The sequence below is a fragment of the Aulostomus chinensis genome, chromosome 10 (assembly GCF_037954235.1).
Source record: "Aulostomus chinensis isolate RoL2024-O1b breed Wild chromosome 10, RoL_Achi_v1.0, whole genome shotgun sequence".
NCBI lineage: Eukaryota > Metazoa > Chordata > Actinopteri > Syngnathiformes > Aulostomidae > Aulostomus > Aulostomus chinensis.
In genome coordinates this window covers 5411912-5423817 of record NC_141329.1, presented here as the reverse complement: position 1 = coordinate 5423817, position 11906 = coordinate 5411912, and positions in this window count along the sequence as shown.

Below are 11906 nucleotides of genomic sequence, written 5' to 3'. Positions count from 1 at the left end.
AAGCACAGATGATCAAGCAGATACGGACGAGTGTTTCGGGAGAGATGAAAATTTGCATGCTTGCTGTTCGACATCATCGCTTCTGCTAGCAACAATGATGCTGCCGAGAAAGATGTAACTTCTGATTTGCTTGTCATGTGTGTCCATGAGAGATAACATACCATAAAATAAGACCAGAATCCAAAATAACTAGTCACACAATCACTTGATGATTGCCATAAATTTCGATTATATTTGAAATCTTGCCACACACGTTTTTGGCTATGTGCATGCATGAAGGGCCTCTTGAGCCCTGAATATTTATTGATGATAATGACAAGATAAATGGAGCGCAAGATTAATTAATCCTTTGACTTTTCCCTGCAGTTACAATGTAACAATGAGAAAGTAGAAATAACTCCAAGCACAAAAGCAGCTTCGAGACAACTATTTCTGCAACTACGTTCACTGTTCTCTCTTCTTTTTTAATAAAATCGTGACTTGATAAAGCTGCGTCATGTTGACATCCATGTTTGGACGCACACTGGAGAATAACTCCTCACCATCTGTCACGCGATTTGTCTGTTTTGTTCTCGCTATCTATGATTTTTATTGTACGTTTCAACATTTTTGTCCTCCTACACTCAGTCAGCGTCCCATTCATTTATGCTCTCTATGAATGCAATGTTCGGTTTGTTCCCTGTCTGGCCTTTGGCATTGTTGTCTCTTATAGTGCATTTCTCTCCGCACTTCTCTGTGTTTTGGTCCTGCTGTTAAAATCTTTGTGCCAGGTCATAATAACATCTCTGTCTTTTTCCAGTTATGACCAGACAGCTGTGGGCCGGCCCGGGGCACTATGCTCGCTGCTCGACCTCCCATTCTTATTGATGCAATATCTCAGGAACACTTTGAGAAATTATCTTTTAAGTGTGGCACAAATGTCCACAGGAACTGGAGGATGACCTAACAACCTTTTGGTGGTCAAAGGTCAAGGTCAATCTAACAGATGCACATAGCAGAGGCATACAACCCTGGTGCAGTCCTTCCAGTTCATCTTGATTGTTTTAAATGATTTAGCGCTGATACAGTGATGGCTTTGTATGTCTTCATTAGAGGGCATCTTGTTTCATCGGTGGAATGTTGTACTTTTGTGCAGCAGTTATTTTGATCCTTTGAGTGGTTCAAAGACTGAAGCAGGATGGCCGTTCCTGGCACACGTGAAGGACAAATAATGTACATAAAGGATAAAAATAGATCATATGAAAGTGTAGAAGACAGAGTAAAAAGAATAGACACACACATACACATTTCAGTAGAGCTGGAATATTCTCTAGCTCACAAAGCTGCAGTATTAACAGCAGTTCAGTGTTGGAGGAACCCGTTCATTCGCTGCATCTGTTGTTAAATCTAATGGGATGAATGAGCTCTCTGCAGAACCGTCCATTTCTGCTCCATTTTTTCATTCAAACCTGAGAGAAAAATGTGCACGTGCTCTTAAATTATTGCATTTTCTAATTTGTTCTATTTTCCAATTTAAAGTTTTTATTATTTCAAAATGTTTACTGTTTCTTCCAAGATCTTTTACTTTTGTCTTTCTGTCAAAAATTAGTCCATCCCGTCTCCCCCAGTGTCGCTCTCGATCCTTCCCTCCCTCATCCTTCTCTTCTCTCTCACACTAATTGCCTCCCTGCGCGCCAGCGTCTCCCTCGCCACCTTTTCTGTCTGTCTGTCTGTCTGTCTGTCTCTCTCTCTCTCCCTCTTTCTCTCTCTCTCTTAGAAAGGGTTTGACAGAGGGGGAACATATGTGTGCAATCACATGTTGTGGAAGTCACATTCTGGGACACGTTCACGTGTGACTATCTTCTCATGCTTCTGTGCTTCTTTAAACTAATGTGCTCATGCACTCCTTCGTCTTGTTGACAGGTTTTGCTGGAGCAGGTTTTGGAGTTTCTCCTTCATCTTCCCTCCTCTGAAAATCTCCTCTCTCTACCCAGTCAACCAACGCAGACACATAGGCTGATGGGATCCTGGTTTTCAAAAACCAGGAACAGGACAACATTATCCCATAGCAAAGTCGAGTGTGTGACTAGGCTGCCAACCACCCTAACCGCTGAGATTCTCACTCGGCCGACACCATCGTAGTCGCTCATTTCATCTGCTCGGGGGCATCTCTTACATATGAATGTAGATCTTTTCAACCACTTGGTTTTATAACCAATCTCAATCTTATGAGGATCATCTCAGTTTATCACATATGTCCTTTTTTATCTTTACGTGTCCCTTTATCCCTTTTCACAGGGCAAAAGTTTAATCATCTGTTCATTTGTTTTAACCATATGAAATCTGAAAAGACTGGATACTGCGTGAATGGATAGCGCCCACACTTACAGTACAGAACATGCCAGAAACTGAAGCCCTCCTGCAGTTTTTATGGTTGGACCAAATGTGCATTTATATAAGCATACAAGAATGAGTCCTTTTGTTGTCACACTGGGTTATGACGCTTATGAAAAGTGTCTCTTGATCTGCAGTATGTGCATGATAATGCTTGTGTGTAGGGAGACTTTAAGATCTAAAGACCTTTCCATTTAGGAGTTAATCCACCCAAACAACGATAAATGAATGGCCTCACGTTCATGAAGCCTGCAGAAACATCGCAAACCGAGAGGAAAAAAGGTTCTGTAATACAATTTAAAAAGCTCCACATGCATCAACTTTGTGTTCACAACTTGAAAAAATCTGTGTCATGCAGGTTAAGCCATGCAGCACAGGTTGATGTAGCCCTCGAATCATGACATCACCCATACAAACATGAAGACATGGAGGTCATGACAGAACACTGACAGAACACTATTGTTTCTCTATCTTCATAGATGCTTTCGCTGCTCTTGTCTTCTTGTACTACTAGTTTTTCCCAATGTGATCATGTGACTAAATCAAAGGCCAGTTTCATTGTTTTGGCCTTTCGCCGTTTTTTTTATTTGGTCAAAGACGGCCAGGTATCCTTACCTCTCACCTTAATTTGTTTCACTCTGTCACATTCTCCTCTCTTGAGGAAGACCTGAGAGACCTCATCTCTCCTTTCCTCTACTCGACCCTCCACTCAGAGCAGAACCACAATGCTTGTTATTAACTTTCTCGTACCATTTATCTCCCTTTCACCACCACCATTACCACCCCTGCTTTCTGTCATCCGCTCTGAGCTCCCCATCTCTCTTCTCTCTCTGTCCTTCTCACACACCATTTGTTTCAGTCTCATCAGTATTCTTCCTCTCTTGCTGACAGCAGGTAGGTTCAGCACACACACACACACACACACACACACACACACACACACACCAACCCACCGTCATACCATACTATACTAATACATCATTCTATCTCCTGATCGTAAGTGCAGCACGGTCCCTGTTACCCCTGTTACTGTGATCATTTAATCTTCATGACATCACAAAGCTGTTAGAAAGCATTTGACCATGGAACATAAAGGTATTATCATTCACATTTAGCCTGCTGAATTGCAGATCACCTGCACTGGTATGTGTAGTCTCCCACAAAGCTTGCAGAGGGACTGCACACACTAAAAATACTCTAATAATATCAAAGATGTGACCATGCGTTTTGATCAGTATGAAAAATGAGTAAAAAGAGTTTCCCCCTGACAATTTATCAAACTAACAACGAATGAATCAAGTAATCAAATTCACAAGGAATTAATGAAATCATGAAATCCCTCTGATGCCTTTAACAGCTGGACTTGAATAGCTGTATGAGAACAAAAGCTGAGAATAAATTAGAAATGTCATAAATTGATTTTTCCCTTTCATAAAAAAAAAAAAAACATTGGACAAGCAGCACGAGGAACATGGCTAAGAAACTGACACAGGTCAGTAAGTCAAAAAGGCGGAAAACAAAGAAAGACAGGAAATAACATCAGTTCACAAACGAGAGGAACATTTCAAAATAAAACAGGAACTTTGTGTGTGTGTGTGTGTGTGTGTGTGTGTGTGTGTGTGTGTGTGTGCGTGTGTTTGTGTGTGTGAGACAAATTCATTTTACTCTGTAGCATTGGACCCTGGACAAATGAAGGTCACCTCTGGGGAAAATGTTACAATAAGGACACATAGTTCAATTCAATTTGTGTTGGTTATTGTTGCTCCTGCATCCTGAAACCTCAGGGGACATCAAAAACGATAATAATAACTCAAATACGTGTGTGTTTGTGTGTGTGTGTGTGTGTGTGTGTGTGCACGGATGCGTTGGTGTGTGCTTGCCTGCGTCTGTGCATGTTTTTGTATTAACCTGAATGTATTCATGGGTCCAGCGCTGCTGCTCTCTCCCATGACCTGAGGAACTTCCTGGAGTTCCCTGTTTCCTGATCACCTGTTAACGTTTTCATACACACACACACACACACACACACACACACATGGAATACAGATGCAGCTCCTTACCCTCATTCTGACGCACATCATCTGAACACTTCTTACACCCACCGTTCTTTATCAGTGCTTTCCTAACCTTCCCAAAAGGGATGAGAGTTCCAACAATGTGACTGTTCTTGCCAAAATATGTCCCCATAGCATGAGTAATACAAATACACACACTTAATCAAGCAGGGTGATGATCTATTATTAAAGGAACCCATCCCTTTTCCTGATTAAAGGTATGTGTGTGTGTGTGTGTGTGTGTGTGTGTGTGTGTGTGTGTGTGTGTGTGTGTGCGTGTGTGTGTTCATATGTACAGTACAACCAGGAGTTTGCCCTTGGTGACTCCTGATCACCTTTCAGCCAACAGGAAAGGAAACAATGAAGGATGCAGGACAGAGACGTGTCAGTTGAAAAAAAGAATCAAGGAGAGTTGGTATTTACTATATCATAAATGCACAAATGTACAGAAATTAAATTATATGAAAGATTACATTTCCACAGATAAATCTACATGCATTAAATCAATTTGGTCTGTTTTTTTCAGTTTGAAGTTAAATTATGTTTTAGTGTGCTCTAGTTTTGTTCTAACACACCCACATGCCTATTATCATTTTTATATGCAAGATGGGACATTTCATTGTGTATGGCAGAGACTAGGGATAACAAAAGGAAAGCTTGATGAATGAGGAGGATGTTTGTGAAAACTACTTGAGAGAAAGTGAGAGAAAAGAATAAAAGAGCATCGTGGATAAAGTCCCCTTAAAAAATAAATCCAGCATCCTCGGCGAGGAGGGCAGAAGTTGAATTTTAGGTGAGATCAGAGAGGTTGAAGCGATAAGAGGAGTGAGGGATGTATAAGAGAAGCAGTGGAGGAAAAGAGAGGATGTTCAGATGTGCAAGCAGAAGTGTTCATGTCGTATCCAAAGGTGATAAAAGAATGGTTGGCTGACAGCAAGCTCCCCTTAAAGTTTAATGGCAAAGCACTGATCCCCGAGCAACATCGGATAACAGTTTTAACAGCCGAGAAAAGCCCTTTGCGTGTCTGTGTCATGTGTCTTTCCCTAGCTCAGCATGTTTGTTCTCTCTTGAGCCGTCATGCATCCCCCATTCTTTTCAACAGCCTCACTAAGAGTGTGTGTGTGTGCGTTTCCTGCAATTGTAACTCACTTTGGCATCACACAAATGCATCAATGTGTGTGTGCATGTGTGTGTGTGAGAGAGTGTGCGAGTGCCAGAGGAATGTTCATATCTTAGGTGCAAACAATTTCCATGATTGGTACAAAGCTTTTCTGTCATGGGTCAGTGAAGGTACAGTAGATGTCCAGGGGGCCTGGTTTTTCAAGAATATTGTAAATTATTTTCTGTATTTAGGAGCATGATAATTACTAAAACATTGTGTCCAGTCAAAAGGCTAAAGACCCTGAATTGACCGAATGCTGGATACACATACAACCTACGACGACGTTCTATGTTTAAGTGCAACAGTTCACTTACAAAGCCATTCTGTTCACCAGCAGGTTCAGCCTATCTCTGGCTGATAAGTGTGTTTGTTTTCACTGCTGCAGTCCATTATTTGATATGCTGAATATATTATTGGGCACTGTTTTGTTCCTAAAAAAAAAAAAAAAAAAGCTTGAAGTTTACAAAACAAACAAAAAAGTTTAATCAGGTTTCTGTTGTAGCATGAGTTTTTCTACAGTATCATTTAACTTTTTCCCTGCCAATAAAAGATCGAAGGTGATACGTAGCAATGGATAAAGGATTTTAGTCCACGCTGACTGATTAAATCGTGTGCGGGAAATATGCTGGAGCTCTGCTTTGGTTATGGATTTGTGTCTTCAGTATTTCCACAATAAAAGCAAGGAAGGGCAGATTTGAAGGGGATCATTCCTTGAGTTGACAGGTGTTGTCTTGAGCGGGTAGCCGCTGTCTCGTCTGACAGGAATTGCAGATGAACAACATGATGTAAATACAGCCTGAAAGTCTGACAGGTCAGAGACGCATGCAGAAAAGAGAAGGCGCAGAGAGATGCTGTAGGGACACCAGCAAGGTGTTTAGATCAGGCAGTCACACACAGAAATCACACAGAACAGAATATACTTTTTAAATGCAGGAAAAATAGAACTCTTTATTACAAACATGAAAATAATCATAAGCAATTAAAAATACAGTAACAAGACTTAAGGATTCCTACCTTTCTCTAACTGCTCCCTCATTAGAGAAGTTGACCTTTACATAAATCATTTTACAACATTTAATCTTACAAGACAATAATTTAAGTTTAAAATGCAAAAAAAAAAAAAAAAAAAACCCTGTGAAAAATACAAAATCCTCCTCAATTGCAGATGAAAGATAAAATGCAAGATGTGAAACAGAATAATTGAGAAAAAAACTCCTGGGAGCGGGGAGGCTTTTGTCTTCCCCATTGGAGGATCATCACCCTTTAATGGCAGGTCTTTCCCAGCCTCCATAGCAGCTGATGGGAGATAAAGAGCAACTCCAACTGGCCAGCCCACTGTAAGTTGCAGCCAACACAGCTTTCCACTCTGTCCAGTGTGTCAAGCTTTAATAGCGGGACCTCCACGGTCTGCTAGCTGGCCTTCATCCTCTCCAAGGAGGCTGCCTCAGGCACCGGTCACTTCAAAACTCTGCAGCTTTAGGGGAATGGTTTCCCCCTGTGATCCCCTCCGTCGTTCCCTTGAACATTCCAACATAGTCCATCTTCTGGGCCTTGGAGACTGGCACCATCGGACTGCTGATAATATTCACACACTATATCAAAGTGGTGTTTAGGTGCACTAGTAGAGGCTTACAATTCAAATATTAAAATGCATAAATGCACGAAGATGCAGCTTCATTGCAAAAATGAAAAAAAGAAACACTTCGCTTTATCTCAACCATAAAATGCTCTACACAGCAAAAGGAATGAGCTCTAAATCTGCCATGTGACAGATACAACATGACATTGTCAGCTAGTGGTAATTTTTCTTGCCTGATAATTCCCTGATGCCAAGTGTGGTGCTACCACTAAATATTCCCTGTGACTCAGAGTACATTTTCCCTCACTCTCCCCAGCATCGTAAAAGAGACGTTGTAAAACAGTTGGAGGACGGTAAATGAACGTACGAGCCTTTACTAGTACACACACTGGGCCACTGAAAGAGGCGGTAATGTGCTAAACACTTTCAGGAACACACACAAAGCTCAGCATTGCCAACAAACAAGCTCATGATCCTATATCAGAGGTTTTCACATTCTTAGAAAGTGAGCCTTCTCCACTCAGACAAACCTCAGAAAAAGACACCTCCCCACACACCAACCCACCCGCTCTGTACAGTGTTTTTAACCAAATCACATCCATCATTTAGGCTACTCGTGATTTCTTTTTGATAACTAATGTAATAACTAATGTAATATTCTTTCACTTCCATTCACCGAGCCTCCCTTGAAACTGTTAGGCATCCTCAAAGAAGCTCCCTGTCTCCCACTTTGAAAATCTCTGTCTTAAATATGAATTTAGGGAGAAGCTGTGACATTTGGAGGATGTGTACGGGATTGAATCCGACCATCACCTTCCTCTTAGTACAATAGGAAGATACCTAATAGACAGAAAAGACTTTACTCGCTGTGCTTTTATATTTTAAGACTAAAATCTCCACTGGACATTTAAAATATGCATGCTGGCTCTGTGTAGGCGCAAAATACACACAGGCATAATGGAAAAAACAGGTTATTATTTGGATACAAGCGTATTTGGTCCCCTGTTCATCCTGCTAATGCATCTAATACATCTAATATGTCATGTGAATTTCTTGGAAAGAGGGATTCAGATGGATAGAGTGAGTGGTGCAAGATGACAAAGAGACAGCTGAGCATAAACTGTATGTGACAGTTCTGTGTGTGTGTGGGGGGGGGGGGGGGGTGGTGTAGCCAAGGTGACAGGAATAATGCTGTTCAGGGTAAAATGCTCATAAACATTGCTCTATCCAGCTAAATATAGGCTCATTAAAAATCTAAGGGGGGTTAAGAGGTGTAGAAAGGACTGCAGTTTGTCAGAATCAGAGAGAGAGAGAGAGAGAGAGAGAGAGAGAGAGAGAGAGCGAGAGAGAGAGAGAGAGTTAAGAGGCAAAGATTGCCAGGATTTAGAAGAGGGTAGCGATGACGAGAGTTAGGAGCTAGTATGAGACGCAATGAAAAATGAAGGGATTCAAAGAGAGAGCAATATGGCAGTTTCTGTTTTGTATCACACTGGAGATAGGAATCATGTCACTTTCATCGTGGCGCCCAAACTTGCCCTCCCCTGTATATTTTCTCCTCTCATCCTGTATTTAACAGCTCTATCGTATTTGGCCAGCAGAAATGGTAAAATACCTCATTATTATGTTTCACTTCCATTCCTTCTCTTATTAAAAAGTGGGGTAAAAGAACAAGAAGTGGCTGATTAAAAGAAAAAGGGCAAACAGAAAAATCACAAGTACTCAAATTAAAATTACTTTGTGACGCCATTCATTGGAAACTAATTAAGTGTTGTAAATTGCAAGCAACAAAATGTAACGCAAAATGGAAACACTCTTTATTTCCCCTTTGTCACACATTAACTAACTTCTCCACAATTCTATGCTTACACAACAACTAAAAGACAGTGATGGAAAGCTTTGCTAGTTATTTGTGTGTTGAACTTGCGTTGGTTGCAATGTGTAGGTCTAAAGGTTGGCAGGACGGGGAGCAGTTGGAACCCTCCCTGGCCGAGAGGAAGGATAAATAAAAAAAGAACACGAAGAAGGAGCAGGGACCGACCTTCAGAATAATATAGGCAGAGAAGAGATCTACTTTAGTGAATTTTTTTCCAAATCTTTTATGGTCTCCAGAGAATGAATCCAGCTGACTTCGGGGGGTCAAAATGTCCGCTTCGTGACTGATCTCAGTGTAATATGTGAAGGGCACTGAGCTGAGGATAAACTGCAGGTACCACCTTTGTATTATGTATTCTTTGTGAGTTTTTTTATCTGCTGCAAATCAGATCAAAACTATATTTTTCAAGGTAACATCTTTGCATCTACTCAGTGGATTGGCAAAGAAAAATAGTAGTGACTGCCTTTCCTTTTTGCTCCATATGAGTGAGTATTATGGCCCAGAAGAGGGATAAGTTCTGAAAAGAGCCTGTAATCAGACCTTAATCAGATATGCAGGCCTTAAAAGAAGGTAGAGGGAAGAGGATGAAAACAAGATCCAATATTAGATCCAAAAATCATGCACTCAGTAAGAGACATGAGGAAATACGAATACTAAAAAGCTGTCTGTTCACACAATAGGATCATTTATAACAAGACACAGTAAGAGACATAAAAGAAAGGCAGAAAGTTCAAATATAAAAGAAAAGAGTTCTAAAACTAAAATAAAAGAAGTCCAGACAAGAACTGTGACCCTCTGGTAATGCTCTTGAATGGGTCACCGTGAAATCTGGTTGCCCAATTTCCCTTCAAGGGAAATGTGATTTTAATTGCCTGGATGTAATGACTTTAGTTTCGTGTATGAGCAACTACCTGCAAAACTGACACTGTTGTTCCCCTCAGCCTCGTCTGTACTTTGTGTTTAGTGTTAATTAGCAAATGTAGTTTTAGTCTTGTTTGGTCATTGTGTGACAACAGATGAGTAGGGTTTTGTAACAGCAGTAACTCTAGGCTGCTGCTACGTCACCCATCACACAAGAAGGGCACTCAGGGGAGTGGAGACCTCAGTCAAGGTCCATGTCATATTTCCTCTTGGAAGCTCCACCAGAAATGTCTTCATTCACAGGATGGACTGGTGCCGTCCATGAAATAAAGGCAGAACTCATAACTCAGGATAATGCATGATGCAACAATGTGTTTAAACTCTATCACAAGTTCAAATCGAAGTCAGATTGACAGAAATGGCAGTCAGGTGTTTGTTAAACTCTACAAATGTAAGACAAGCGTTCTAGCCTGCTGAACTGAATCAGCTGGGAGGCTCCAACTCCAGGTAGATGCTGATGCTAACTGCTTAATCCGCCCTGAATGAGATAATAATTCAGCTTCGAAAGACCTCTTGATCTCTGGCTCCTGTCGCCTAAATTTCTTTATCATGAGACTCCACTAAAGACAGGTATACATTATTATTAGGGGTCAAATATTGTTAAATATTACACATGCATATACGCACATATAAACAGTGAGGTAAAATGTGAAAAAAAAGAAATTAAGAGATGGAGAGACTGAAACAAAACAAAAAACGTAAAACAAAACTCACAACATCCTTGGTGGTGAGGTTATGGTGAGCTGGTTTGGAATTGCTGTGAAGAGACAAGTCAAAGGAACATGCCGTGACTCTTTTGTTGGCATGAAATTTTTGACACGAGCCATTACTTTAACCTCTACTCACGATGAATAACTGGTGAAAAATTGCAGAGAAAGGAACTTTTCCTGATGGCTGAGTTTTTTGAGGAATGCGGTAAGTCATCAAAATCTACAGACTATAATCATGCAGGTTTGCATGGCATAATGATGTGTGAGATGTAAGCTGGTGCAGGTCCATGCAGATTCCTTCATGGAATAGATGCAAGCACAGGAACTTGAACCAAATGAGTTTTGCAAGAAACAGACAGAAACAGACAGATAGGTCTTGTGAGGAATGAGAGCAGAAGATGAGAGAGCGCCTTTGAGGAGAGAGCAGCTGTTCAGTGGAACAGCCGCAGGGCAAATTTCAGAATGCATGACAAGGGGAGCCTCCGAGGTACATAGACTGACACTCACGAATGCAAGATGAGATATGATTTGTATTTTATATATACACACATGCATGAACACACGTGTGTACACAGGTATATACACATACATGGATCTTACATTAGATGCACGATTGAGTGTTTTAACTGAGGCTGTTGTCTCTAGCTAACAGAGCCAGAGAGAGAAAACCCAGTCAAAATGCCAGTCCGGACTAATAATTGTGTCATTCAGAGGAACTTAAGTGACCATCTGTGTGCTGTTTTTACAAAAGGCCTCTCTGCTTACTTAACATTTAAGCAGCATAAGCAGCTGCTGCTTGAAATCAGCACAATAATTTAGACACGACACGCACTGCAAACATCCGCTCACACAAGATATCATCTAAATGATATTTGTAAGGTTACAATGTGAGCAGCCCAAGGTAAGCCTGTGATTCATACTGGCATTGCTAAACTCATTATTCCAAGTGCACAAGTCTAGCTCATTTGCGTTTAATCAAAAGTAATTTAGTACAAATCTCCTGATTAAAGCTCACCAATGGAGCTGCTGTCACTTACATCAGCAGTCAGAGAACTGTGGCGTTTATAGACAATGATTGATATCTCCCTGACTTTACTAACTAGTTAGTGTGCCAGAGCCTCTTTATTACATGCCCTCATTATTTCTAAGCGCATAACCTCTACCATAAACAGAATGCTAATCAGTCTAATTAGTCAAAGTAAGTGAAAACATCTGTGAGGGCATGCAGGATATC